Source organism: Neoarius graeffei, chromosome 7 (genome assembly GCF_027579695.1).
Source record: "Neoarius graeffei isolate fNeoGra1 chromosome 7, fNeoGra1.pri, whole genome shotgun sequence".
Lineage (NCBI taxonomy): Eukaryota > Metazoa > Chordata > Actinopteri > Siluriformes > Ariidae > Neoarius > Neoarius graeffei.
The window spans coordinates 60241536-60247535 of record NC_083575.1 but is presented as its reverse complement, the minus strand read 5'-3'; the positions used below and the strand labels follow the sequence as shown (position 1 = coordinate 60247535).

Sequence of the window (6000 nt, the reverse complement as noted above, 5' to 3'; positions counted from 1 at the left end):
GGTCTTAGTGTATTTTATGAGAGAGAGAGAGAGAGAGAGAGAGAGAGAGAGCGAGCCTGGTAAGCAGATAATCACTACTCAGACAGGACAGCAAACACTACTTTAACAACTGGCATGGCCCAAGATTAATCACTGTTTTCACCAAACCACCAATTTCATATTCACTTTAACTCTTAGGATAACTGATTCCTCACAGATGCTTCTTAAAGTTCATAGTCTCCTAAAGTGTTACACTTTAAAGGGCTTAAGGGTTAGCATGAGCAGCATGGCGATGCAGTGGTCAGCACTGTCGCCTCACAGTGAGAAGGTTCTGGGTTTGAACCTCATGGCTGATGGGGGGCTTTCTGTGTGGAGTTTGCATATTCTCCATGTGTCAGTGTGGGTTTCCTCTGGGTGCTCTGGTTTCCCCCACCACCCAAAGACATGCGGTTAGGTTAACTGGCTACTCTAAATTGCCCATAAGTGTTAATGTTTGGGTGGGAACTGCTCTATGTCCTCGATATAGAAGCTTTAATGGTTTTCCAGAAGGACAAACTGAACAGGCCTGAGTTTCCCAAAAGTATTGCAGCACAAAGATCATCGTTAAATGATAGAGCGAGCAGCACAATGAACGCTTTCTCTCCTAAATAAGACACAGCGTTAAGAGAGTTTTGGGAAACCCACCACAGTGCTGTATGGTGCTTGATGGAAACATTTTTTCCCTAAAAATGTATCCATTATTGACTATGGACTACATAGGTGGTATACATCCATCCATCCATTATCTGTAACCGCTTATCCTGTTCAACAGGGTTGCAGACAAGCTGAAGCCTATCCCAGCTGACTATGGGCGAGAGGCAGGGTACACCCTGGACAAGTCGCCAGGTTATTGCAGGGCCGACACATAGAGACACACAACCATTCACACTCACATTCACACCTACGGTCAATTTAGAGTCACCAGTTAACCTAACCTGCATGTCTTTGGACTGTGGGGGAAACCGGAGCACCCGGAGGAAACCCGCGCAGACAACATGCAAACTCCACACAGAAATGCTTTCGCCGGCCGCTGGGCTTGAACCTAGGACCTTCTTGCTGTGAGGCGACAGTGCTAACCACGACAAGGTGGTACACATTGCCTGGAAAAAAAAAGATACAGTCTTCAAAAGACTCTCAGATAAGGCCTTTTTCCTGGTTTTTATGTCTGTTTTCAGCACTGGACGGCATCTTGAGCACTCCAGTTCCTTTCACGCAGCCTAGATTGAACTTAGCATGAAAAGCATTGAGCCAAGCAGTTGGAAGGCTTTCTGCCAGAGCATGCTGCCTTTTCTTTACTTAACCACTACGAGGAGAGACTGATGTGCCTTATGCATACCATAGGGGGGCTGTTCACAGAGATGCCACTATATATAATATAATATGAGCGCGATGAGTAATGAGGGGGCTGAACGGATGATCCTGCACTGCACTTGGAAAGCAGCAGTACAGCTACCATTGCTAGACACCAACAGAAGGTGTATCTGAAGGGTGCATTTCGATGGAAGTTAAGCTCCTTGTGTTAAAAACAATTTGCAGCAGTAGCTTCTTTAACACACGCGGCTGAGCGCGCGCCGCCTCGCCATGCAGCCCTGTTGGCGGATTTACACACAGTGGGCGGGGACAAGAGACGCGTTTCAGCCCTCGAGTCACTGCTCGATCTGTCAGTCTTTCCCGAGGTTCTGCAATTCCAATGGAGACATGCGGTTAGGGAATCTTTAACCTGCTTCACACGAAAGGACAGGCAAGACTCCTGACGCTAAAATGATCTGACGGATTACATCCAGAAAGTGCCATGTGAGATCAAGCAGCCGTTGGTGATCTCCTGCACAGTGCAATAGTTTACTTCAGAGCAGTCTCTGGATGAGTTCCTAAAGCGGCCCGGACAGATCTGTACAAACGGGGTAAGTGACACAGCAACACTGCTACAACTAATGTAAGCGAGTAGCTTGATTGAAGTCACCTTTTCAAAGTGCTTCAAAGGGCATGACGTGCCTCAGTGCGCGCGCGTGCGTGTCTTTTAATTCCGTTGGTGTTCAAGCAGAAGCACCGCTGATGTGTTAGATGACCGTGGACCACGTGACTTGTCCGCGAGCTCGGACCGATCATGCACGTCAGTAGCTACAGCAGGACGCGCGTGGTCGCGGTACAGTTACGTAACGTGACTTATGATAAGAGCTGCTGCAGTGACCTCTGATGACTGACAGTAAAATCCCCAGTGATGAATTAAATTTTGATACATACACACACAGTGGTGCTTGAAAGTTTGTGAACCCTTTAGAATTTTCTATATTTCTGCATAAATATGACCTAAAACATCATCAGATTTTCACACAAGTCCTAAAAGTGGATAAAGAGAACCCAGTTAAACAAATGAGACAAAAATATTATACTTGGTCATTTATTTATTGAGGAAAATGATCCAATATTACATATCTGTGAGTGGCAAAAGTATGTGAACCTTTGCTTTCAGTATCTGGTGTGACCCGCTTGTGCAGCAATAACTGCAACTAAACGTTTCCGGTAACTGTTGATCAGTCCTGCACACCGGCTTGGAGGAATTTTATCCCATTCTTCCGTACAGAACAGCTTCAACTCTGGGATGTTGGTGGGTTTCCTCACATGAACTGCTCGCTTCAGGTCCTTCCACAACATTTCGATTGGATTAAGGTCAGGACTTTGACTTGGCCATTCCTAAACATTAACTTTATTCTTCTTTAACCATTCTTTGGTAGAACGACTTGTGTGTTTAGGGTCGTTGTCTTGCTGCATGACCCACCTTCTCTTGAGATTCAGTTCATGGACAGATGTCCTGACATTTTTAGAATTCGCTGGTGTAATTCAGAATTCATTGTTCCATCAATGATGGCAAGCCGTTCTGGCCCAGATGCAGCAAAACAGGCCCAAACCATGATACCACCACCACCATGTTTCACAGACGGGATAAGGTTCTTATGCTGGAATGCAGTGTTTTCCTTTCTCCAAACATAACACTTCTCATTTGAACCAAAAAGTTCTATTTTGGTCTCATCTGTCCACAAAACACTTTTCCAATAGCTTCATGGCTTGTCCACATGATCTTTAGCAAACTGCAGACGAGCAGCAATGTTCTTTTTACAACCCTGCCATGCACACCATTGTTGTTCAGTGTTCTCCTGATGGTGGACTCATGAACATTAACATTAGCCAATATGAGAGAGGCCTTCAGTTGCTTAGAAGTTACCCTGGGGTCCTTTGTGACCTCGCCGACTATTACATGCCTTGCTCTTGGAGTGATCTTTGTTGGTCGACCACTCCTGGGGAGGGTAACAGTGGTCCTGAATTTCCTCCATTTGTACACAATCTGTCTGACTGTGGATTGGTGGAGTCCAAACTCTTTAGAGATGGTTTTGTAACCTTTTCCAGCCTGATGAGCATCAACAACGCTTTTTCTGAGGTCCTCAGAAATCTCCTTTGTTCGTGCAATGATACACTTCCACAAACATGTGTTGTGAAGATCAGACTTTGATAGATCTCTGTTCTTTAAATAAAATAGGGTGTCCACTCACACCTGATTGTCGTCCCATTGATTGAAAACACCTGACTCTAATTTCACCTTCAAATTAACTGCTAATCCTAGAGGTTCACATACTTTTGCCACTCACAGATATGTAAAATTAGATCATTTTCCTCAATAAATAAATGACCAAGTATAATATTTTTGTCTCATTTGTTTAACTGGGTTCTCTTTATCTACTTTTAAGACTTGTGTGAAAATCTGATGATGTTTTAGGTCATATTTATGCAGAAATATAGAAAATTCTAAAGGGTTCACAAACTTTCAAGCACCACTGTGTGTATATATATATATATATATATATATATATATATATATATATATATATATATATATATATATATATATGTAGAGAGAGAGAGAGAGAGAGTTTATCAACCTGATCTACACAGTTCCTCATCTCTGCACCTGGAGTTCCCCCTGTCCTGTACATTTGAGTGTTTTCCCTGCTCTCACACACCCTCTTCAACTCTGCGATGTAGCTGATTAGTTGAATCAAGTGTGTTAGACACTCATTTGTGTTGGACAATAAATCAGCATCATGCATATTTTTATGTTTGTGCAGACCATGATCTATTTGAGCAACGAAGGGAAAATCCAAGTAATTACTCATAGGAAGCTGTGTATTCAGAAGCGATTCTAGAGTCTGTTGTGGCCCCAAGCAAAAATTTCCAAGGGGCCCTTCTGACCAGTGTTCATCACCAATATGTTATAAATAATCTGACACCAACGAAAAATGTATGAAACCAAAGTTTTTTAAATTCCAAATGTGAAAATACAATGGTAAAGAACAATAAAAACAATAAAAAACAAAATAAATAAGCTCTCAGGCCCCGACTCTCGGGGTGCCCCTTGGGCCAGGGGGCCCCAAGCAGTTGCCTGCCTTGCCTGTTCACACACAAGTCTGTGTGTATTGAGACAAACTGTAGGCATATTAAGCAGATTCTGTAAATAAAAGGTTTTGTTTTGCTGTTTTTTTTTCTCCCATGATGCTGGACGTAAGGGACACTATAGCCAAGACTTTTTTAAAAAGTTTATTTTTATTTTTTATCCATTTTTTTTTAAGAAACACATTTACTCAGAACTCACTTATAACATAAGACTAAGGATAGGTGTTGGTCAGTCAGTACACTGTACACCTTCATACAAATCGTATTTCTAAGAGGTTTTCGAAACTAAATTAGTCTCTATACTAGACATACAAGTTATTTCTCAACAATAACGCTACTGTTTTAGTCCCAGAAAAAAATATCTTGATGCCCAGGAAAGAATTAGTAAGTTGATTTATGTTTTGTTCTCTTGCTCCAGTTTTCAACCAAGTGGAAACTAAAATATAACTAAATATGAACAGATTTTGGAAGACATACTCTCATGTGTGATTTAGTCATCAGTTTAAATCTTAGCCTATAAAATTGTAGTGGGTGCTCGAGTGCTTAACTCTGAACAATGTAATTGTATCCTGTCTCAATTGTCTAAGTCACTCTGGATAAAAGATAAGACATTTATTGTCATGTACTGTAGGCCTATTTAATCAAAAATACATTGATCAAAGGTTTTGTCCTAGGAGCAGTCATTATACACAGCAGGTTTTCTGGGTGCTTGTTGTTTGTTTGTTTGTTTGTTTGTTTGTTTGTTTGTTTGTTTTTTCAGAAATTTGGTACCAGTCAAATGTTTGGACACACCTTCTAAGTCAATGGTTTTCATTATTTTTATTAAATAAAACACATGTCATGTCTTAAAGTTACACCAGACTGTTGTTTATCTTTACTTAGTTGAACTGTTCTTCACATAATATGGATTACTACAGTTGTGGAATAGGGCTATTAAAAAAAATGAAAAAAAAAAAACTACTTACTGTTTGATGGTCTCAAATGCAAGAAATTCCATGAATTAACTTTTGACGAGGCTCACCTGTCAATTGAAGAGCATTCCAGGTGACTACCTCATGAAGCTGGTTAAGATAATGCCAATAATGTGCAAAGTTGTCATTGAGGTCAATGGTGGCTACTTGCCATTCCTTTTCACAGCACTTACAAGATGTTTAGGGACTGAAGACACCAAGTGATGAACCGTTTCAGGTGTTATTTTGTCCAGTTCTTAAGTTGTGCAACAGTACATGGTTGTTGTCATGTTTTTCGTTTCAAAATTCATCACTCATTCTCTATTGGGGACAGAGGGGACAGGTGCCCTCTTCTTCCACAACGCACAGAATGCGGTTTTTCTTGTTGAAATATCCCTGCAAAAGATGTCGTCTTGAAGACAATATAAGTTGCTCCAAAATCTCAATGTACTTTTCTGCATTAATGCCACCATCATAGAAGTGTGAGTCATCTTTGCCAAAGACACTGACACAACCCCATACCATGACAGACCCTGGCTTTTGGACTTGTGGTTGCTAACAGTCTGGATGGTAATTTTCGTCTTTGGTC

The 6000-nt window shown here is 41.4% G+C and overlaps 1 protein-coding gene across 3 annotated transcripts in view; it reads left to right on the top strand.

Moving 5' to 3' along the window:
• Positions 1 to 1675: 1675 nt before the first annotated feature.
• sertad2b (SERTA domain containing 2b) overlaps positions 1676 to 6000 on the top strand; it is a 62333-nt gene continuing 58008 nt past the window's right edge. For all 3 annotated transcript variants that reach the window (XM_060926147.1, XM_060926143.1, XM_060926140.1), the window contains exon 1: positions 1676 to 1919. The gene's annotated coding sequence lies outside the window, so the exon portion shown is untranslated. The remainder of the gene's footprint in view (positions 1920 to 6000) is intronic.